Genomic DNA, 24859 nt, shown 5'->3' on the forward strand with positions numbered 1-24859 from the left:
CTGTATGCCACTTGAATCTCAATGACTCTCAGCTTTTTCTTTTACTTCTGCTTTCTTATCTTTGAATAATGTTCTTTATAAAAATTTCTCCAGGAAACTATATGAAAAGACACGACACTTTAGCTATCAAACTGTTGTGTGATTTTCATTTCTATCAGTAAGCTCATGAATAAAGAAATGTTAAACTTTGGAGAACCCAATATTGCTAGAACTAAGCATCTGCATATTATATAATTGTTTTTATATTATAAAACAGAATTAGAAAGCGGAATTGTTAAATAATGAAAGTGTGTTAACTGGGTGACAGCCTTAAGTTTGTTCTTCTCAGAAGTGATGCTTTTCTGAAGACATTTAAACTCTCATTTGTTTGAAATGGTAGGGTCTATATAGGGCAGTGATGGCTAACCTTTTTGCCATCACGTGCCAAAAGCGGGAGGGGGGGACTCATGCATGCATGTGCCCACACCCATACGTGACCCCCCATGCGAACCCCGCTTTTGGCATGCAATGGCAAAAAGCCATTTTTTGCCCTCCCCAGGCTCCAGACCCTTTCTAGGAGCCTGGGGAAGGTGAAAAAGGCCTTCCCCAACCCCTGGAGGCCCTATAGGCTGAAAATGGCCTGTTTGCCAACTTCCGCTTGGACCAAAAGGCTATTTTTCACTCTCTCCCATCTCCAGAGCCTTTCTGAGAGCCTGGGTAGGGCAAAAACAGCCCCTCCCCCGGAGGCTGGAAACAGCCCATTTGCCGACTTCTGGTGGGCCCAAAAGGCCCAAAAATCAGCTGGCTGGTGCGCTCATAGGCACAGGAGCTGAGATCATATGCCTGCCGATATGGCTCCATGTGCCACCTGTGGCACGTGTGCCATAGATTCGCTATCACAGTTATAGGGGGTTAGACTAGAAGACCTCCAAGATCCCTTCCAACTCTGTTATTCTGTTATTCATTGAACAGCCCGGCACCATTAAGTTTTTTATTCAGTTTTCCTAAGTGAGAGCACCTAAAATGGTAAACAAGTATGACCTTAAAATATTTCCTTTTATTAATCAAACAAAACTTTAACCAACTTTTTCATAATTTTGTAATTCTTGTTTTGAGATATAATCCTATGCATTTCAGTGAAATTTATTCCGGGGGCGGGGGGGTCTTCAGAACAGAGTAAGCTGTTTTCTAGATTGATACACTTAATGACTGAAACTTACTGCTAAATTGTTAAGCCTAAGCAATTATATTCTTTTAGAATTGAATATTTAGATTTCTTTTAAAAATTATCTATCAGCAATTCAGTAATAAGCAACTTTGGACAACTACCGGTAGGATAACATTGAGACTGAGATCACATTACCACAAAAAGCAAAAACAAGCACAAAATACAGACACATTATAAATCTTGGCTTAGAAATGTGTGTGATCCATACAGAAAGTGTGTGTGTGTGTGTCTGTCTGTCTGTCTGTCTGACTGACTCTCACACATTCAAAATCCATATGAAGTTTGTGTATCATTTGCAAGATATTACTGTGACATTATTATAACATGTTATGTTATATGGTCAATAGTTTATAATCATGTGTGATAGTTAACCGAGGTGGAGCCGAGGTGGTTAGGGTGCAGTACTGCAGGCCACTTCAGCTGACTGTTATCTGCAGTTCAGCGGTTCTAATCTTACCGGCTCAAGGTTGACTCAGCCTTCCATCCTTCCGAGGTGGGTGAAATGAGGACCCGGATTGTTGGGGGCGATATGCTGACTCTGTAAACCGCTTAGAGAGGGCTGAAAGCCCTATGAAGCGGTATATAAGTCTAATTGCTATTGCTATTAACCCAAAATATTAAACTATAAGGCAATCTCTGTAGCAGGCATGAACAAGTGGTATTCTAAAAAAAGCTTTACCTCAGAATCTGTATCTTTATGATGAAATCCCTTTAAAGCCTAAATCAACCTGGCTGAAAATAATTGACAAAAGGTTAATTTCCCAATTTCTTCCATCTTAATCTACCTCATCTCTCCCCAAAAAGTCTAACAAGATATTTATCTAATTTACTGAATAAAGAATTAAATTTCTATACCACCAAAGCAACCATACATTTCTGTCACTTTACAGTGAGGAATAACAGCAAAGCACCTACAATGTGCAATCAAGAATTGTATCATAATTATCATTCTCTCCTGTTTGGCGTCCCTATTATAATTATTTTTAAGTGTGATTGTTTTATGTATTTGTTTTTTAATTACCATAAATGTTATATGCTGCCGAAAGTCACTTTCATGCAAGATGAGCAGTTATACAAATATGAGAAATAAATAAATTTAAAATCTCTAGAAGTAAGGGACCTTTTGAAAACGCGGAAGAGGACAAATTTGGTCTTCCTTCAAAACATTGCTGAAACTCCTCCCACACCATTCAAAAATCTTGAATAAAATGACATATTTTAGAGGTCACAATTGGGCACAAGGGAAGAAGCAGATGAAAATCTCTATCTATTAACCTTCTTAAACTAGATAGGACACATGTTAGGCATAAAATAAAATAACAGTTTACCATTTTATATTCACAGAGCTCATTTCCAGAACCACAAGAGTTAGATTTATTTTTGTACTACAGCTCCCACGTAGAATAATTCTAAAAATACTCCTCTCATCATAGTTATAATATGCAAAAACCACTAACCACATCCCCATTATGTGTTTTTAACAATCGTATTGTTAAAATTACGTTTAGCAATTATACGTTTTACAGTTACAAAGGCACTTAAAATGATGATATATGAAATCCATTTACATGACAACAGAAGGAATCCAAATATGTCACTCCTTTACACAGCAGTCACTGTTGGGGGGGGGGCAGGAGATCACCCTTTTCATATGCCTACATAATGAAAGGGAAACATATGGATGTAAACGAGTCTTTTGATGTAGGGTTGCAAATCATTTCAAGCTTTTGCAATCATAATCTGGTGGCATACATCAAGAGAATCATGTGTATGCAATATAAAGGTCTCTGCAGGAATCCATTTCCTGTATCATATTAAAAGCAATGGCTTGCAAATCTATTGAAGTCTCTGCAAGAATCTATTTCCTGGATCACATTAAAAGCAATGGCTTGCAAATTGAGTGTCCAGTGTCCTTCCCAGGAACAGAGCAAATCCAGAAGAAAGTAACTTGGAAATTCTCCCTTCCCCATAGATCACATTTACTGTAGGTGGGTAAACTAGCAAGGACAAGGCTGCAAGTCTTAATTTTTCCACTTTTAAGCTTGTAATTGTAATGGTGATGCTATTCTGTTCTTCTTCTATTAATAGGCCAATTGGGATCCATTTATTTTATAAATAAATGCTTCAAAGGGAAGAGCTCTTGTTCAAGTGTATTCCTTTCCCCAAATATCCATTTCCATCCTCTTTTCCCACTGCATATAAATCAGTCAGGACCACTGAACAGGGTCAGTTTTCATTTGAGTGTTTGGGATGGAAAGGTTCTTGCACTTCTAAAACTTTGTAGAGTTCCTTTAAATGTATTTATATTGCCTTTTATAGAAGTGATGATGTCATTTTTGCTAGGATTAGTCATTTTAAATTGCACAAAATCAGCATTATAGTATAAACAAGCTGGTAAGTAGATGCCATTCACAAACTAAAAATAATGCAGCTGTGAGTTGGGATGAGTGTTCTACGGCTGTATATGCTGATAAATCAATTACCTGCAATACTACTACTGTGCAATAGGAACAATATAGGTCAAAAGAACTGTTGTATCCCCTGGCAATGGAAGGAATAAAGAATTCCTACAAGCAAGTCTTTTTCTACAGATGACAAGAGAATGTACTGCTCCCTGTAATACACAAACTTCTCACAATCATAATAATGGAAATTTCCCAAGGTACCATATGTATAATTATTTGGTTTCAGATTTTCTATACCTGTTATTTCTAGGATGACACCATCTTTTTAAAATATTTAATAGATTATACCCTATTTTTATACTTCCATCAATTCATTTTGTGTTTAGAAAGTTTTCAAAGGCTTTTTAAAGTTCTACATCTGGAAAACATCAAATAAAACCTAGTTTTAAATATTAATATACTTGACTTAACTAGAAAGGGGTTTGCATAATTCAAGAGAAACTTCCCCTAGATGGCATTTTTCCTTAAACACATACACTTTAGTACAGATTCCACAGCTGACTTTAAAATGAAGTCCTCCAATTCAGAACTGCTATGGCATCGATTGTACAAGACTCTACAGTTAAAGGCAGAAAATGTCTCTTTCCTAGAGGCAGCGATGGGAAGCAAGCAGTTCTGGAAAAAAACCAAGTATGCTTTGGCCTCTATAGTAGACCTAATTTATCATCATTTGGACATTCCAGTGGTTAGCTAAACCAAGAAAGCAGAACAACTGGTACTTTATGCTGTTGAGCAAAGTAAGGCTGCTATCCTATCAAAGTGATAGACATGCCCTGCACATCAAAAGCAATCTTCACATATAGTCAATTGCCCTCTCATAACAAACAGATTTAAATAAATATCATAACATCCAATTCCTCATTAGTGTTCTTCAAAAACTAGGAAGTTTCATAGTAGTTCTATATCCCAAAACACACGCACATAAATAAAATCAGCTCTTAAAAGGAAATTCTGAAGGATGTAAGATATTGCCTTCATTTCCTTTTGTAATGAAAGCTGGATATTATGCTAGCGTTTCTTTTTAAAGCCACAGACCAAAGTTTATAGCTGACAGACAAATTCTGCAAACAGTTGATAATTCACTGTCTACTCTGCCCCTGATTTTTTTTTAAATGGAACAGCTAGATAAAGCACATAATGGTTTTGTCTATGTGTTTGTGCATGTGTGTATGTAAGCATCCAATTTGTTAAATTGGATTATCTATCTAGTCTTGGGACTTAAATGCAGAAGAGATAATATTTTAAGTCATATCTGTGTAGAAATATTGAAAAGCCTTTAAGCACCACTGTTTGTGTATGTGCACACATACTATAACAAGCACAATCAAAGCAATGCTAACTTCTTTTGATCCTAGTAAGCAAAATAATCATATTATTAGAAAGACTATTTTAACAAACACGTTAGTAAAGTAGTATGTTTTCCCCAAGCAAAGAACCTTCATCCCAAATATTTATGGGTCATTTTTGTTGTTGTCACAATAAGAAAAATGGGGAAAACTTGAAAAAAGAAAGAAAAACACAATTCCAATTAAAGCTTTTATTTTAGTTCAATGAAGTTTAGAACTAAAGGTTTGATCATTTAGATTTTAATTAAGATGCCATGATTTGGGCAACAATTTGATTTATATATTAAACCATCACTGGGATTCACACATCATCTTAACCCATAATTTGTTTTCAAATAAACCACAATAGAATGAGTTTACACTACACTAAACAGTACCAAGGAAATTACATGACTCCTCAGTATCATTTACAATGTAATTAGTTTAATAACATGTACATATTTTGAATCAGCATCCAACATAAATTTCAATTAGCAATCATTTGGGAATGTTTCAAGCTAAGTTTCTAAAAACCTTGTTAAATGATGAGCTCAACATTTATCTTTCAAATTCCTTCAAAATGGATTATAGCAGTTTATTATTCAGAGAAGTTCAGTTACCTTGGCTTCTACTATTTTAAAGTGAAATAACTCCATCTGAACACTATTGTTTCATTCCATTGGGGGAGGGGGACGCCTAAAAGCCAAAATGTTAAAGTAGACTTAGTATTGCTTAACAAACAAACAAACAAACAAACCACACCCACCCTGGTTCCCAGAAAGAGGGAAAAAAGATCTCTGAGCCGCTAATGAACATAACACAGCTCTACCCGCTACCATATCTGAGCTGTAAAATCCAGATGACCACAAGATGGGACCATATATAACACATACTCTCTGCTGCCATCCAATTGTACCCCAGATTCTGGAGCCCAAATATGGTAGCTGTAAACTATATTGTAGCATCTCATCTTAAGCACTTCTCTTAAGAGTATCTTCAAGGTGCTCAACCCTGTTTAAAGAGAACCAGATTTAGATAGCACATATGAATAATTTTTCAAATCTCAATTCGTGGAAATTAAGATTTAGTTATTCATCTTTTCCACTTTTATTAATCTTGGGACTTTGGAAACCCTACTGTCAGATAGTTTTAATATTAGGCAGTGTCACTCGTATGCACTGCTATCCATATGCAATAGAAGTCAATGGAGTCATAACTATATATGACAGAATGCTTTTAAAAAAGAACCATGAGTATCACCAACAAAACTTCAGTGTTATCTAGGGAAACATTCCATAATAAGTATTAATAGTCGCTGTACCCACAATAACAGTTTCTGAACTGACAGCTAGTCTTAAGAGCTAAAGTATAAACAGAGTCTCCAACTTACTGCTAATCAGGTAGCTTTTGATTAACTATTTTTTCCTTAATATGCTCCCATGAATAATTTGGTCATCATATGAATTTGTAGAGATAGATTAGCATTAAACTATATACAAAATGTTTTAAAGATTCAAGCTATATAACCATGAATGCTGAAAATTACCAGGATTGATTCACAGTGTTTATTTGCTGTCATAGGATTCCTCCTTATGCCAAGTCAGGCACTGGTTTATCTAGTTTAGCACTGTCAACTCTGTTTGGCAAAGATTGAGAACACTCAACAGGCAAGAACCGAATGTGTTCGGTCAATATGTGGCACAATGTGTTTTGAAAATCCAGCTTGATTAACTGACATATATTGGATAAACTCAAGCAACTGAACTAATTACTATACCTTGGTAAAATTAACTGTGGTAAGTATGTTGAAAAACATAGCCAGTAGCTCTCTGGTATTTCAGGTAAAAACACTTATGCAATAATACAATAGCAGAGTTGGAAGGGACCTTGGAGGTCTTCTAGTCCAACCCCCTGCCTAGGCCGGAAACCCTATACCGTTTCAGACAAATGGCTATCCAACATCTTCTTAAAGACTTCCAGTGTTGGGGCATTCACAACTTCCACTGATTAATTGTTCTAACTGTCAGGAAGTTGCTTCTCTCCTTGATTAGCTTCCACCCATTGCTTCTTGTTCTACTCTCAGGTGCCTTGGAAAATAGTTTGACTCCCTCTTCTTTGCGGCAACCCCTGAGATATTGGAACACTGCTATCATGTCTCCCCTAGTCCTTCTTTCTATTAAATTAGACATACCCAGTTCCTGCAACCATTCTTCATATGTTTTAGCCTCCAGTCCCCTAATCATCTTTGTTGCTCTTCTCTGCATTCTTTCTAGAGCCTCCACATTTTTTCTACATCGTGGTGACCAAAACTGAATGCAGTATTCCAAGTGTGGCCTTACCAAGGCATTATAAAGTGGTATTAACATTTCACGTGATCTTGATTCTATCCCTCTGTTTATGCAGCCTAGAACTGTGTTGGCTTTTTTGGCAGCTGTTGCACACTGCTGGCTCATATTTAAATGGTTGTCCACTAGGACTCCAAGATCCCTTTCAAAGTTACTATTGTTGAGCAAGGTACCACCTATACTGTACCTGTGCATTTCGTTTTCCTTGCCTAAATGTAGAACCTTACTCTTTTCACCATTGAATTTCATTTTATTAGATAGTGCCCAATGTTCAAGTTTGTCAAAATCCTTCTATATCTTTAGCCTATCTTCTGGAGTGTTGGCTATTCCTGTCAGCTTGGTGTCATCTGCAAATTTGATGAGTTCCCCATTTATTCCCTCGTCCAAATCATTGATGATGATGTTGAAGAGTACTAGGCCCAAAACAGAGCCTTGGGGTACTCCACTGCATACTTCCCTCCATGAAGATGCAGTTCCATTGAGGACTACACATTGAGTGTGATTGGTCAGCCAGTTACAAATCCATCTGGTGGTGATGCTGTCTAACCCACATTCTTCTACTTTATCTAGTAGTAGGTTATGGTTTACCTTATCAAATGCCTTACTGAAGTCCAAGTAAACTATATTGACAACATTCCTCTGGTCCACTAATTTTGTCACATTATCAAAGAGTGCAATAAGATTAGTCTGGCATGATCTGTTTTTGACAAACCCATGTTGGCTTTTAGCTACTACTATGTTTGCTTCTAGGTGTTCGCTAATTCGTTGCTTGATTATCTTTTCCAGAATCTTTCTTGGTATTGAGATCAAGCTGATAGGTCTGTAGTTTCCTGGATCTGTTTCTTTCCCTTTTTTGAAGATGGGAACCACATCAGCTCTTTTCTAGTCCTCTGGTAGTTCCCCGGTACTCCAGGATCTCTGAAAGATATAGTTCAGTGGTTCTGAGATCTTGTCTGCCAGTTCCTTCAGAACCCTGGGGTGTAATCCATCTGGTCCTGGTGATTTAAACTCGTCTAGGGTAGACAGGTGCTCACTTATCATTTTCTTCCCTATTTCAACTTGTGTTCCTAATCTGATTTTTGTGGTGCTGTTTTTGATAGCCTGGACTGTTTTATCTCTTTGTGTAAAGACAGATGCAAAACATGAGTTAAATGGTTCTGCTTTCTCCCTGTTGCTTGTCACTTTCTTGCCACTTTCTCCCAGCAATGGACTAATTGTTCCCTTAACCTTTTTCTTGTTTTTAATATGTTGGAAAAAGCTTTTTTTGATATTTTTTATTTTTGTGGCAAGCCTTTCTTCATTGTGAGCCTTCGGTTTCCTCACTTCATCTTTACATGCTCGGGCTATTTGCTGATATTCTGCCTTAGTTATGTCCCCCCCCCCCCTTTCCACTTTTTATACTTATCTTTTTTGTCTTTCAATTTGTCAGAGAGTTCTTTATGCAGCCATGCTGGTTTCTTTTGGGAGCTGTTATTTTTCTTCTTCATTGGTATTGTGCTAGACTGAGCTTTTGTAATCTCATTTTTCAAAATTTCCCAAGCTTCTTGAGTTGTTTTCCCCTTGAGGATTCTCATCCATGGAATTCTTCTCAAGCTCTAAGTTTATTGAAATTAGCTCTCTTAAAGTCCAAGAGTCTAGTTTCACTTTGTTCTACTACTTGTGTTTGCATAATGTTGAATTCCAATACTGCATTGTCACTTGCCCCCAGGGTTCCTGTGGCTTCAACACCTTCTATCATTTCCTCTCTGTTAGTGAGAATTAAGTCCAATATGGCTGATCCCCTTGTTCCCTTCTCTACTTTTGGGGAAACAAAGTTGTCTCCTAGGTTTGTTAGGAACCTGTTGGATCTTCCACTTGGTGCAGAGTTTGTTTCCCAGTTGATGTCAGGGTAGTTAAAATCTCCCACTACTATTGTGGTGTGCTTCCTACATACCTTAGTTAGCTGACTAGCAAAAAGTTCATCTACTTCCTCTGCTTGGCTGGGTGGCCTGTAGTATAGACCTATGGCAATGTCATTTCCCCCAACCTTTAATATTGACCCAAATGCATTCAAGATAGTTCCCATCATTGTTGTGCTCTATTTCTGTAGAGAGGTAATTATTTCTTATATATAGTGCAACTCCATCTCCTCTTTTATTTGGCCTATTTCTTTTAAATAATTTAAATCCTTCTAGCTGTATGTTCCATTTGTCGGTTTCATCCCACCAAGTTTCTGTTATGGCAACAATATCGTATCTGCCCAATGGGAAAGCTTCAGGACCAGATGGACTACCGGTGGAATTTTACAGAACATTTGAAGAAACACTGACCTTCCCACCCCTACAAGTCATGAATGAAGTGATGTCTGAGAGCAAAATACCGAAGTCATGGTCAGAAGCGTATATCACACTACTACCCAAGGAAGAGACCGATCTAACACAAATCAAGAATTATAGACCAATCTCCTTATTAAATTCAGACTACAAGCTATTTGCATCTATACTAGCTGAGAGACTTAAAAATATTTAAAGGGCTTCATCCACTCAGATCAAAATGGCTTCTTACCTAAAAGACAAATTAAAGACAATATGAGAATGATTTTGAATACTTTGGAATACTATGAGGCCCATCCTGAAAAGCAAATGGCACTGATGTTCCTCGATGCGCAGAAGGCTTTTGACAATGTGAATTGGCAATTTATGTTTTTGCAACTGGAGCAGATGAATTTTGGCAAGATATTCACTCAAATTATACGAATGATATATCAGAAACAAGCAGCAAAGATAATGGTAAATGGAGAACTAACAGATCCGATCGAAATAAAGAGAGGTACGAGACAAGGCTGCCCACTATCACCACTACTTTTTGTCCTAACACTAGAGGTCTTAAACAGAAAGATCAGAGAAGAAGAAGAAATAAGAGGAATGAAAATTAAGAGAGAAGAGTATAAACTACAAGCATTTGCAGATGACTTAGTTTTTATTCTTGAAGATCCTTTAGAAACAGCACCCAAATTGCTAGAAAGAATAGAGGAATATGGAGAAGTAGCAGGCTTGAAAATAAACAAAGATAAAACAAAGATCATGACGAAGAACATCCCAGCAACACAAAAGGAAGAGCTGTCAGAAATGTTGCAGATTCAAAATACAAGTAAGGTTAAATATTTGGGGATATACCTATCACCTAGATGTAGCACTCTTAAAGAGGATAACTATACCAGACTAAAACGACAAATAGCAATTGATTTGGAGAAATGGGAAAATTTGCACTTATCAATGATGGGAAGAATCTCTACAATTAAAATGAACATTCTACCTAGAATTCTATACCTGTTTCAGACAATCCCAATCAGATTGGGTAAGGACTTCTTTCAAGATCTAAATAAAATAGTTTTGAAATTTATTTGGCAAGGGAAAAAAGCTAGAATAAAACTTAAATTACTACAAGATGCTAGATCTAGAGGAGGATTTGGGCTACCTGATTGGGAGCTATACTATCAAGCAACAAACTTGATGTGGATTAAGGAATGGATATCATTAAAAAACTCTAGATTATTGAATGTAGAAGGTCACGACTTATTGTTGGGATGGCATGCTTTCTTATGGTATAAGGGAACTAAATCACATAGTTATTTTAGAAGACATTATATAAGGGAGGCGTTGCTGTTAAACTGGGAAAAGGTAAAAAGATTACACTATTTGAAAATTCCAGTCTGGATATCAACAATTGAAGCATTTTCATATCCAATAATATATAAAAAGGAACAAACAGTTAGATATATAGAATTATTGAATGCAGAGGGTGAGCTCAAATCTATTCAAGAGTTGAAACAAGAAGGGATGGAAATGAACTGGTATTCATATGTACAGATACAATCTAGATATAATGAAGATAGAAAAACTAATATCGTATCTGCCCTCTTTTACTTGAATTTCTAATTCACCCTGTTTATTCCTCATACTCTCTGCATTGGTGTATAGACATTTGAGTCCATTTTGATTGACCCTGTGTTTACTGTCTACATAACCTGTGTTATGCCTGACTGCCCCTATTTTTTTGCCACTTGTATGATTCTTGCCCTATGGTAGGACAACAAGGATTGATTTTGACATTACTTACATGTAAAATATGTGCTTAATGAACATTTCTAAAATGGATAAATATAAAACATTTAACCATTAGGAGACAATGGCTGTTGTGACACAATATATTCAGTTATAATATTGTCTGCTTGTTTGTGATTGTCCGTATTATGTTAACTCAGTCACTGCAGTTTGTAAATCATGGCTTGGCAAGTAGCATGAATGCAAAATAATTCTGGTTCATCCTTCTATCATTAAACAAGTCACAATTTAGTATATAAAGACAGCAACTTAATTCACTTAACACACTTAAAGTAACTGGGGAGGGGAGGTGTGGATAGCTTGTTCAAGTACTGATTGGGCCAAGAGCAATTGTGAGTCAAACTATCCTCTCCCAGTTGATTATGTTATGAAAACTTGAAAATCCAATCATTTATAGGTCACAGTCCAAGTCTGGCTCAAAAAATACTCCATTCCAAAAAAGGGTAACAAGGTAATACCTTCCAAGTCCCAATTGCAGACTATATTCATGATCTTTACTACCTACTGCCCAATGGGGAAAAGGAGGTATTGATAGAATAAAGCCTTGTCAGAGCTTTTCCAACTAAAGTGCTCATCAGTTATGACTCCCAACTGGAGGAAATATTCCTAAAATGGCAACCCTTGAACCAACTACTGCACGGGTGTCAAACTTGCATCATGTTGCCATCACGTGATGTATCACGACACTTTTTTTCCTCTTCATGAAGCTAAAGTGGGCGTGGCCTGCGCATGACGTATCCAGCCCACAGGCTGCCAGTTTGACACCTCTGATTTTACTGGGACTGTCAGCAAGCAATGCAAAGATTTATGGCTAAGTGGTTTAGGCATTTTGAGTGAAAGGACCAGCTTGTACTGTATGTTTAAAAAATAGTAAAATGACAAGACTCCCCAGTACACAGTAAAGGCAATCTTTGTCTTTAATAACACACAAATAATGAAAGCATTCAATGAAAATCTGGCAATGTAAAACATAAAAATGAAACCAGTTTATTAAATACTGTTCTGCTTGCTTCACTGCAGGTCTCTGTTCAGTGCATTGGAATGACATCCCAAAGAGAATAGTTGCAAAAATATAGTTCTACAAATACAGGGATATTTGTGGAACAAGAATTGATTAAAAAGAATTCACATATTACACTAAACAAGCCATGGTTTATTGGAAACAAATGGCTAGGTTCTAACAGCATGCCCTAAGACATGATTTACAATAGATAATGCCTGTACTAACGTAAGCCAAAACCAAACAAACCACATTCTGTCTTAGCACAATATGTTAACACAGCCTTAAAATTATGCTTGACTCAACTTGTTTGAGCAAATAGGCTGTTCAACAATACACAGAAAAGAAAGGTTTTACATAAAACTTACGTTGAAGGAAGTTATACATTAAACCTGGACTAAATCCACAAGTCTTACTGAGAGCACAGGACTATCTTGGACACCTTCCCTTTTGTCCAGATTATCCCTTCTTTCTCCTTACCCTCACTGGGCAACTCTGTTACATTCATCTTTCTAACTGTCAAAAGACAAATAAATCAAGGCAGAAACATGCCACTTGATTCTGTACCTTTCCACTTCTAATTACAGATGACATTTACTTGATAAAGGCCAATTCAAAATAAGTTGTCTATGTTGCAAAACAACATTTAATCTTGAATATTTTCACATACACAGACATCATCATGTGTATGTAGGAGACACAATAAGGACACTGAGAGGAAAAAATAAAATGTGCTTGCCTACTTCTCTGCCAACAATATTATTTTACCTTTTCATACAAAAGCCTATTTGGAACATTTCCATTTGGAAACATCACTATAAGCTTAATCTTCCCTTTTTTTAAATCATACCAGCTGCCTCGATCTTCCTTAAGTCTATTTTTCCAAGATGATCAATATACAACAATATTAACTACCTCCCTCTTTGTCCTATATCCTATTTCCAAATAGAACATATGGAGCAGCATACTCCTGTGATCAATGTTTAACCTGAAAAATAACTTTCTAATGTTAAACACTTGCTTTCTAATGTCAAGGGGGTTAGGATGACAGTACTGGAGATTACTCAGGGATGACATTAAAAACTAGGCCTTGGGTACTTTATTCTATGAGAAATGCACAAATTTGAAGTGACCCTGGCTAAACCTTGCTGCCAACTTCTCTTAGAACTGTGCTGTTTCATGATTCTCCTAAACCACCCTAGGAAAATCACACCCACAACTACAACACACCTCCAACAATTAATCCTGGGTCTGTTTTCCCACGCAGGCATGTTGACTTCTATCATTCTCAAACTAAGTTGTAGCATTCCTCCAGCCATGTATAAAAATTGCCACCTGTGAGGTGACACTCAGGAGATGCCTTTTGACAATTGGGCACACATGCCACCCAAGAGGAATTCTTTTCTTTCCTTTAACCACTGACCTAGTCCCTATGGACCAGGCGGCCCGTATTCCACCAAACCCAGTTTACCAGGTCTATATGGCTCATCCTCTAGGCGAGATGCCCTCTTTTTCCTCAAATTCTGGAGTCCAGTGTGAACGCCACGTAATGGTCATTTCGATTTCCTTCGGCGCCGGAGAGGTAAAGATCAAGATTGTATTTGCTTCTAGCTTCGCCGGCCCCGCACCGCCTCTAGGCCCTTGAAAACCTCGGCGTCCATGCCAGCCTCCGGTGCCCACAATGGAATCCGATACGCGCAGCTTTAGAGAAGCTTTTTTTCCCCCTCCCCCAGCTCCACCCTCACCTGAGCTTCCACCTTTCCCAGAGGGCTACCCGATCCGGCTGCGAATAATGAATCCCGAGGATCACGTACAAGTGAGCAAAGCGGGGCAGCATAAAATCGCCAAAGCGTCCTTGCCGCCTCGTGGCCGTCCGCGTTTTTGCAAGCCGGAGGCGGCAACCCCCGAATTCACCGCCGCGGAAAGCAGGGGAGCCTCGAACCTTTCCCGCATGACGACGGACCCGTCCCGCACCTTTGCCCCCGCCACAAACTTCGACCCGCTTTGCTTTCCCACTCAATAGACACGTTTACCTCTGTTTTTATATAGGAAAGGCTGTAAACACCGAGGCGGGGCGGGAGGGAGTCAGGGCGGATGCCTTAGCGGTGCAAAGCGGGAGGCTCGGGAAACTCCCTGCTTGCCGCCGCCGCTGTGCGAGCGGGCACTTACCGTCTTGGCTTGGCCGTCCAGCGCCTCTTAAGAAGACGCTTGGGGGTCTCTCGGAGAGTCTCTCGACCGAGACTCCTCCAGTAGCGCCGGGCAGGCAAGGCAAAGCAAGACGGCTGAGCTCATTGGAAGCCAGCAGCCCCAGTCTCCGCCTTCCGCGGTTCTCCCTAAGGCCGCCTTTACCCTGAGCAGCCAGTCTCTTGCTGGGGGGAAGGGAAGAAGGGAAGGAGTTTCCAGGTTGCAAATGGATGCGTCGCGTCTTCCCCCTTTTTCTCCTCCACCCCGTCGGGGTTGGACGGCAGGGCAAGGCTGGGCTGAGACTCCGCAGTTTAAGCCAAACCCACCCGCCACCCACCACCGGGCGCGGCTAACTCACCGCGGCAACCCCATCCCCCCCCCCTCGGTTCCTGCCCGCACTTCGCCCTCCCCCACCCCGGGCGGCCAAAGCTCCTGTTGCTTGGTGAAAAAAAAGCACAACTATCTGGGACCAATTAGCAGGAAGGGGCTCAGCAGGATTGCAGGCCGGGTTTTAGAGCCCCGGCCTTTGACATTCCCGCCTCCCCCCTCTCTTTCCCAGGATCAACAAGGCGAGCTGGAAGTCAGGGTGGGGGAGGTCGGGGCATGACATTCAAAAAAAAGGGGGGGGCTATGGAGTCAGTCGGCCGAAAGTGGGGTGGGGAATGCAACTGTCATCTGTATGCTACTGCACGTTACTTTGTATGGTCTGTGGGGTTGTCCTTTTGCCAGTTGGGTTCAAAGGAAAGCATCTCGGGTATCTTATCTGTGGAGTAGGAAATAACTGCGTATTGCGATCGGCTTCCACACACAATATAAGCACTGCCATTGTGTATGACCTTGGGAGTTCATTGCTGTGGTCCCAAGAGACACAGGTTTTCCCCCTGAGGGGTTTTCAGGATTGCAAAAGGGGGGGGGGTGAAAAATGAAGGGGGGAAAAAGGGATATTTTAGAGGACTGAAATCAAAACGCCCCCCCTTTGATGAAGGCAGGATCTTCAAAAGTTGTCATTAAAAAAAAAAACATCTTTATAGTTTTTACCTGCCTTCGGGTGACTCATATATCTTGTCCTTTGAGTAAAAAAAAATACTTTTCAAGTATTTGGTAAATAAATCTGGCTGAATTCTAACTATATCTGCTGTGTTATTTTTTTTTTTAAAAGAAAAGAAAGACAATTTTTTTTTCAAACAGAGATTATTTGTTTTTCCCCTATTTCAGGGCCATCTTTCTGGTGTGGTACACAAGAATAAGTCCATGGAGTACAAGTAGTCCTGAACTTATAACCATTCATTTGGTGACTGAAGTTACACGGAAATTGCAAAAAGTGACTTATGACTGGTCCTTACACAAACATCACAGTCTCCTCACAATGGTGATTAAAATTAGGGTACTTGGCAACAGGTATGTATTTTTGACAGTTGGAGCCCCTTAAGTCAATATGATTATTATTTGTGTCCTTTCCAACTAGATTTCAATAAGCAAAGTCAGTAAGGGGGAAGTGGATTCACTTAATGACCATGTGATTCACTTAATAACTGCCTTGCTTAGTAACAGAAATTGTTGTTTCGCTCGTAGTCGTAAATCGAGGACTGTCTGTACATGGAAGCAGCAGAAGAGCAAAACCAAATATGGAGAACTACTTTACTTCCTCTTAATTTAGCAGAATTTGTGCATTAGGGCAAAAGGTTTTCCCCGTTTGCACCTAAAGATAATGCAAGCATATCCTGTATGCTTCTTCCCTATTCCCACAGAACACTGCCTTCCTCATTACTCATTCTGGGATTAAATCTCTATTTCCCTCCTCTTCCCACTTCTTCCAACAGTAGCAACAAGGTCTATAAAATTGTCTAGCTAGAGGAGGTTTCAGAGGACTGTGCTAACTTGAAACAGGCAACAGATCTGTAATGGGGACAGCAGATTTCATGAATATAAAAAGTTTTCTGTCAGCTGAAGGATATGAGTCAAACCCAAATAAACTGCATTATGGCTTGAGTCCAGTCTTCCACTGCCTTCTGTCAGCCAAAGGCCTAAACTTATCATTTGTAGAAAGGATTTTCTCCTATCTGTCATTTTTACTCTTCTGTGCCAGAAGTCTGAACTGATCACTTAGAGAGAACTTTCTCTTGCTCAATCTGTTGTAACTCTTCCAACTTTTTCTCTCTCTCCACCTTTCTCCCTTGTTCCCTGCCCTCCAACAAATTAGAGTGGGGGCAGAGCAGCCCAGCCCTGCTTTAAAAAAAATCCTTAAAATCTTTTAGAGATAATCAAACATTTTGTTTTATTTGTAAATTTTATATAGCTGCCCATCTCTCTCTAGAATGGGTAAATTCATAATTATTTGGAATGGTGTGTGACTTCACACCATTCAGTGATTCACAGGTAGTCCTCATTTAGCCTGTTATGACACGGATGAAAAAGTGATTGCATTTGCAATCTTTGCAGGTCTATAAAGCAAAGGAAGGCTGAAGGAAGATTGTAACTACAGTTGCAATTTCACTCAGCAACTGCTTTGCTTAACAACAAATTGCTGGTCCCAATCATGGTCATTAAATGAGAACTACTTGTATTTGTATCTGTACCTGATTACAGGTAATCTACAACTTAATGTTGCATGGGCCTACCTGGAGGCTCTTGTGATCCAGATTGTAAGTCTGATGGTTGCCTCCCCTACCAGTCACATGACCAAACCTCAGGCACTCAACATCTTGGCCATATTTATAGCTGTTTAACATCCTGTAGTTACATGATCACATTTTACCATTTATCAGCAGTTATTCCAGTTTTCAGCAAAACCATGAAAAGATCCATTTTACAATCATCACAACTTACAGCCATGATTGGTAGGCTTCATTATACCATAGTTGTAAGTCAAGGAGTACCAGTATGTAACTTATTTCAGATAGCCTAAGACATTTGAAAGATGATAACCTTAAAATGAACCCACCATCTTTATAATAGAAGTATTTCCTCTATTATACAAATGCAGCTATTTAACATTTTGATCCAGTTTGATTATTCTACATATATATCTCTAATAATGGAATTACTTGTTCATTCAGAACTGCCATTTAATAAGAAATACTTATAAGAACTTCATCAGTACCAGTTGAATTTTAAGTGACAACGCAATCTTTATTGGCGGGTGCTTTATAATTATATTGATTTAATTTGCCGCATAATATTAAAAATAAAAAAAATCTGAGTTTGGTGTCTTCATCGCAATTTAGTGTGACCTTTAAAGTTGAAAGCAACCCTTTTAGTTTTCTTTGTAGCTAATTCACAGTTAGCCCTGTTGTGAGAAATCACTGGCTTATATCAGTCTAACTGCAGACTTCTTACTTACCTATCTATCATTATCCTGGTGTCTTTTATGTTCCCAACATTTATACTTTCTGGAGGGTCTTTTAATATTGGAACATACAGGATAATATCGGTCTGTCTGCTACTTTGTCAATTATATTTTGTGAGTAGAATCAGTTGAAAATCTTTCCTTTTTTGGAATTAAACCAATTTTCCTTCCACAAGAATACCAGAATAATGATCAGTTGAATTCTTAACAACTTTACTAGAAAGGATGGGGGATGAAGCTATTTCAAAAATCCTGAAAGCTTTTAATCATGTAGTACAATAATCTCTATGATTACTTTGCTCTTAGTCTGTACCATATTGCTGTCCACACCTTTAGGCCAAGGAGTTTTACCATTTTCTTAAACAAATTTGGCAAATTTTGTTTAGTCTCCATTCATGATTTACAAATCATTACACCCCCATAGTGTATTTTGCTTTTTTTTAACGTATCACAACATGGGGATCAAGCCATTTTGGTTTATAAATAGTGGTTGATAAATTAGTACCATGTGTGAACCTGACAAACTATAGCTTAGTCAACAAATCGTACTTAAAAGTTAACTCATTGTCAGGCCTACAGTCATATACCTTTTAGGATCTTTGGCCTGCCACACTCTCTATTATTTTACTTTACTGTTTGGTTAGTGGGGTAATTGGGAAGGGGAATAGTAAGGAGTAGAATTGTAGAATGTATTGTTGTCAAAATAAAACATTCCTTTCTAGAAGCCCAAGGTCATTCTTTCTCTCCGCACCTCTGCACCTGAGCGGAACTAGATGGGTGGAGATGCCAGCGTGGCAATGGAAGATTGGACCATGTGATGGACTTGTGGGTGTGGGGCAAGATCTTGAACTTTCAACTGGGTGGAAAACCCAGGAAGCTTTTAGATTTGGGTTTTCCACAGATGTACCAAAATGTCTCTCTTATTAAATTGGAACTTTGAGGAAAGCTCTGCCTTGGCTTCTGATTTAATTCTGGATGATTTTTGAAACGCTGACACTCATAGTGAGATGAGCAGCAAACAAATGTAAATAAATATAAATAAATAAAAGTAATAAGATGTGTGAACTGAAGTAGGTTTTGTAGCCATTTAATGTAAATCAAAGAGAACCAATTATTGCATAGTCTGATAAACATCAGCCTCCTTTAATTCTGAACAAAATACAGCTGTAGAAAAATTATTGGAGATGGTTGTGTTGGGAAGCACCCAGCCTGGCAGGAAGGAAGGATCAAACATGGAACTAGTCTGGAGTCACTGCACAACCTCAAAAGAGCTAGGTCTGACCCATCCACCCCTTAAGTTCCTTAAAGACTTATCTATTTGTTCCTAGGAGTAAGTTGCCAGACAAGGGAGATTCCTGTATTATAGGCATAACATAATAAAGTAGTTTGAACTCCGCACATGTGAGTATGATTGTTCACACGCAACAGGTTGGGATTGAGGTCCCCACATTTCAAACTAAGAATCTCTTTATAATTTCACCTAGTTCTCTGCATTCCTTCGACTCTTAAATGCTCCACTACAATTACACTTATGTTGTATACAGAACATATACCAGTTTTCTTTTTTTACAAAAAGTAAATGAATAGATGCAAAAGGAAACAACAGCCTTTCTTGTGATGATGCAGATTCTATCCTTGGTCAACTGGTCCCATCCCGACAGAACTCCCTATGTTTTCCTGCATGGGCCCATAACCTTGGTGGAAAACTCCCCCCTCCCCAGTTTATACAATCATCTGACTTGGACAAACTTTGCCATCTGGCTTGTGTACATATTCCAAGGGTTATTCAGGTTGAAGTGAATTGCAAAAGACAAGATTAGAAGCTCCTGACTGTCTCCCTTTCATCCTGTGTTGACAGATGATGTAAATAAAAGAACTGTTATCTCTGGAAGAATTTAATGCCCATTAAGTAGTGAAGTCCCAGAAGGTGTGGCTGAAATACATTGGAATGTCTTGTTCACATAATCAGAGAACGGTTATCTCAGCATAACCCTGAGATAAGACATGGTTTAAACTGTGAGCTCAAAAAATGGGGATACATTGATTTAAAATGTCATCCTGAAGACAAATTTTCCTCTGTCAGTGAGAGCAAGACATCCCACCAACCCATTACATGGTTTATTCTTTTGACTTAAGCTATGTTTGCCTAATTAGCATGATATTCCCCTTCCTCACTCCCATGCAGCACTTTAATTGAAGACTTAGTCTTATCTGGCCTGAATCCCAAGGGGCTGCCATTTAGAGTTTACAAAAACTAGAATGGGTATCTATAGTATGTCATAGGTAACAAACTGGTTTCTATAATCCTAATTATTATACTAGCTCATTCAGTGGTGGGCTGCTGCCTGGTCAGACCGGTTCAGGGGAACCGGTAGTTGTGATCACTGGCTGGGCCTGCCCCCCCACCCGCCCGCCCCTTTGCTATCCTTTCCATTTATAACTAACTTTCTGCCCCCCCCTCCCGTTGCCTAGCTGAGTTTCGTGCTCCGCCTGCTATACTCACTGGAGCTGCCTGAGTTGATTAGCTGCATGTTTGAAGCTCTGTTTCAGCTCTGAAGAGGCGCCTGTGAATGAAGTATGTGCGCATGCGCATGCTCACAACCATCAAACCAGTTGTTAAGGTAAGTGCAGCCCACCTCTGAGCTGATTGAAGAAAAAAATATACAGTCTCATCAACCAGACTTTTCAAGTTAGCATGTAGTGCAGTTGAGCCTTATATATAGTATATCATCTGAATACACAAGCATAATTTATCATTGTTAATGAATGTCTCAGCATGAATATATGAATGCAGCCAGCTAAATACATTTTCAAAAAGCAACAGTTAAATCATGGCTTAGTGTCATTGAACATTTCTGGAAATCCAGTAGGACACTCCTTACAACCAAGGCATTTCTGATTTATTACGTTCCTTTAATAACACACAAATTGGATTATCAAATGTGCTCTGCAGTGATTCAGGCAACCACTAAATAGCAAAAAACCCCAGCAACCCCATTGCACTTTTCTGCATTTTGATCTTTGTTAACCAGATATGGTAATCCTCATTCATAATAATACGATCTGGAATACTTAAATGTAAAAGAAACAAATCAGGTTGAATCTCAACAGAATGGTTTGGAATATGGAATATTATGCTGCTTTACGGTACTATGTCTAATGATATGGAAAGGAAGAAATGGAATATTATCATCTTCAGGAGCTTCCTCCTAGGAGGAGCCAAATTCACAGCTGTTCTTCCACTTAAGATTTCTCCTCTTGCTCTGATATTCAGATAACTTGTCTGAGCCAAACGGCTGAGTTTTTTTAAAAAATAGGAGCCGTGTCTACTTTCAGATTCTCAAATTTCCCCTTGCAAAAATTGAAACTATTGAGAAATCTGTTCAAGTTATCAACCACCATAACTTGAGCTAGGAATGACAGCAGCAAAAGGCTAGTCCAGCTTTGGGAGTTCAGAAACGTTCCCTCCTGCTATATAACATATTTGTTCCTAGCCATTTTATTTTAGCTATTTTCTAATATGGTTTCTAGTTACAAAATGTAGCTGCTCTTTTGGTTGTGTTCCTTTGTTCAGACTACTGCAATTAGAAGAAAGCTGTTCAAAGGAACTCCTCATTTTGTGCAGCACACAGGCACCGAAATGTAACTCGTTCCAGGATAAGAGGCAATGGTCACAGTGCTTACAGTTGATGGCTAATAATTATCAATTTTGTTTTAGCACAAGCAGCTGACCCTAAAAGGTTTTTTAAGGGTATAAACAGGCAGCCCAGCATATAGTTTAGAACAATAGAGCTTTCATGAGATACAGCTGCTTCTTGGAACATGCTTGCACAGAAGCTTCCCACGGTCTCTGTTTGGTCTTTTACAAAGAACTAAAAAAATTAGGGACCCAGAAGCACCAAATACAAAAACAAGAATATATTTTACAGAAGTTTTGCAGACCTCAAGGTCCTTTTTTTTATACCTGTAATGATGGTGTCATTTCATTCTTCTGCCTTGCAGATAATTGTCTAGACCAAGAACACAACTTCTCTGAACCTTTTCACCTGTATTTTGTTCGACAGAAGACCCTTTTGAATTGTTTGAGAGGAGCAGTCTTGGATTATGCTTCTATACCTAGTAAAAGTAAAATTTTGGTAGGTTCTTATCAGCTGTACTAGGTAAAACAGACCTAGTCAAATCAACTCTACAGGTTGCCTAAAATTACTCAAAATTATTGAGATTGGCTAGAACAATAGACTCTTGCAAGCCTGACTTATACTGTACTTCAATGAATTCGGGAGGCATCTTCCTGAGCCAATATCAAATGTCATTCTGGACTTTAAAAATACTAGAATAATGGTTCCTGTATATTTTTGTAAAGGTGATCTTTCTTAGTCTCTCTAGTTTTGCTGCATCAGATACCCTTTTTCCCCTAAACTGTTTGCTACAGCTGCCTCTCACAAAATCTGAATGACAGGTGTGGGTGTGCGCGGTTAGATTAGAATTGCAAAAATTCATTCAATCAGTAGATGGCAGCAAAGAGCTATATAAAGTTTAAATTCTAAACCGCTATCACACTGTGGTCACCTCTTTTTTTTTTTTTTTTGCTTTGGTTGGTTAATGTTGGGTAATTCTATAGACTCAATCTCCAAAGGATGCCCACTCACTTTGAAAGTTTTGGGTCACCAATCTTAGTGTATTATGTGAATGACCAAATGTCAACTTTGCTCTTATTTAGTAAACTAAGATTAAATAAATCATTAGGGCTATGCAGTACTTTGGATTTGATCTGCAAAGATGTTTTTGAGCTGGGGACATTCACAAAACGGCCACTTATTATGATAAATACCGACTACTGAAAAACAAATTGGTGATAGTGCTTCCTCCCACTGCTTATCACCTACTATGTTTTTCAAGTCTGGAGTTGAAGTCAATAACTTTCTTTCCCTGCTACTTTCCAACAGCCAATATTTAAGCCCTGCTACCTGTAACGGATAAACACCAATCCCCCACAACAACTCTCTGCCTACTCACCTAATGAGCCCATCTAGATTAGGTGACCTCCCTGTAGGACATATATGGAATCCCCCTAACCAGGTTGCTCAGACCAAAGAAGCTACTTGGATAAGCAGCAAAATGCTTCGAGCCAACAAGAAAAGCAATGCAGTTGCCATAACTCAGATGCCAGACAACTCTACCAGGATGAGTGAGAATCTTCACTGGTATGTTGCCACACATTTTGGGGAAGAAACCCTGAGGCAGGTGCTGGAATATGAAAAGACAGCAAAAATGTGGCAGACTACAGGAATCACCTATGCTTCAAGTGCAGACAACAGAGTCTCATCCCAATGAAACTATGGCTGCAATCCACGGTCAAGGATTGGTTACAGAGAAGACAAGATCCTACAGAAAGCGGAAGGACATTTCCTTGATGAAAGGATAAGACAGGTCTACTTCACCTTTGACATCTTGCAACACAAATGCTCTTTTTGCAGCAACTGCTCACTGATTGACATTTCCATTGAGATATGGCTTCAAAATCCTCTTCCTGTTTTGTCACAGCCAGTAAATATCCCATCAATGTATAGGTGAAGTTTCCTTCCTTTGTACCAACATGGATCTCTTTACATTTGTTTACAATGAACTACTTGCATTTGCCATTCTAAAGTCTGTGCATCCATTTTGGACAGATTTTTTAGAATGTCTTTGCAATCCCTTTTAATTTTACTACCCTGAAGATATAGTAACATCAGCAAAAATGACGAGGGGTGGCTCATGAGGTGGAGTGGGGTGCCGATCGGCAGGCTTGCATTCGAGACCCATTGCTGCCATGGGGTGGGCAGGGTGAGCTCCCTTTACACGTTACAGCTTCTGCCGATCCAGCAGTGGAAGTGGGCGACCAAGAGTAGATAGATGGGTACCACTTTGGGGACCAACTTTATGAGGACACGAAAGGAGCCCCCAACTGGGCGTCCACTGGGCAACAGTGAAGTCACCGGCAAATCCTTCCACCACTGAAGTGCTTCCAACATAGAAATAGTAGTAGTAGCAAAGATGACCAAACGTGATATTATGAAAAAGTATGGTATGGTATGGTATTTGAATGTATATCATTAATTGGTCAGAATTGTCTAATTAGTTGCCTGATTACAATATTTGTTATCTTAGGAATTCTACTTAAGAGAGGAAGAAATTGATTCTGATTTATGAGATTGTGTTGGTTCTAATAAACCTGCATTATAATCCTAACTGAATTTGTTGTTTTTAGAAAGTAGCTTTTCTTCTGTTTTTAAGAGGATATTCAGATTTTCATTCCTGACCTGCGCACTCTCGCTCATACATTTCTTCTATATTTATTTTAAATAGGTGCGAAAGTAACAAAACGCAATAAATGGCAGGCAAGTGAAAAAATTCCAGCATCCCGGTCTCCATGTATGACTTCTCTTAAACTGTGGGTAATGCTTCAGAGAACAGAATGCTGATAAATTCTGCACATTCATGTTGGATTTTTGCAAAAGCAGCTAAAGAAACTTAGTCAGTAAACCACTAAGGGATGCTTTAAAGCAGTGGTCCTCAACCTTTTTTATTTTATTTTATCTTAATATTTGATTAAGATAAAAGATCAGTATGTTTAATAAAGAGTTTATATTGATAGACAAAGCATCAGTACCCATTAAAATATGGTCTTACTATTATTATGATTTGCACAATCAACCTCACGTTATTTGGCATTTTATCCATCTTTCGATTCCTTCCCAAGAACTTGGAATAGGCAGGTGTTGATGTATGATGGTATTATAGGTATGATCACAGCATGTAAGCTGTTCCAAGAAAAGCTGCCTTTTGGAATTGCCCAATGGTGATTTTGTCAATGCCGATGGTGTTCCACTTACTTTGGGGAT

The 24859-nt window shown here is 38.8% G+C and overlaps 1 protein-coding gene and 1 long non-coding RNA gene across 7 annotated transcripts in view; one reads left to right on the plus strand and one right to left on the minus strand.

Annotated features, from left to right (window-relative positions):
* The window catches only part of TANC1 (tetratricopeptide repeat, ankyrin repeat and coiled-coil containing 1), a 158451-nt gene extending 143474 nt beyond the window's left edge, over positions 1-14977 (minus strand). Inside the window, exon 1 of one of the 4 annotated variants that reach the window (XM_032210996.1) lies at positions 14615-14977. The gene's annotated coding sequence lies outside the window, so the exon portion shown is untranslated. The remainder of the gene's footprint in view (positions 1-14614) is intronic. The other 3 variants (XM_032210987.1, XM_032210978.1, XM_032210972.1) reach the window with 3 other exon arrangements.
* LOC116504172 lies at positions 13560-24097 on the plus strand. Of its 3 annotated transcripts, XR_004254778.1 has the most exons (5): positions 13560-14261; positions 15845-16027; positions 20448-20596; positions 21978-22111; positions 22922-24097. It is a non-coding gene; the product is annotated as an uncharacterized LOC116504172 (long non-coding RNA). The 3 variants fall into 3 exon arrangements; XR_004254777.1 differs by having other exon boundaries at positions 21978-24097; XR_004254779.1 differs by lacking the exons at positions 20448-20596; positions 21978-22111; positions 22922-24097 and adding an exon at positions 18698-18737 and having other exon boundaries at positions 13570-14261.
* Positions 24098-24859: the final 762 nt, after the last annotated feature.

This window comes from Thamnophis elegans, chromosome 1 (assembly GCF_009769535.1).
Source record: "Thamnophis elegans isolate rThaEle1 chromosome 1, rThaEle1.pri, whole genome shotgun sequence".
Classification (NCBI taxonomy): domain Eukaryota; kingdom Metazoa; phylum Chordata; class Lepidosauria; order Squamata; family Colubridae; genus Thamnophis; species Thamnophis elegans.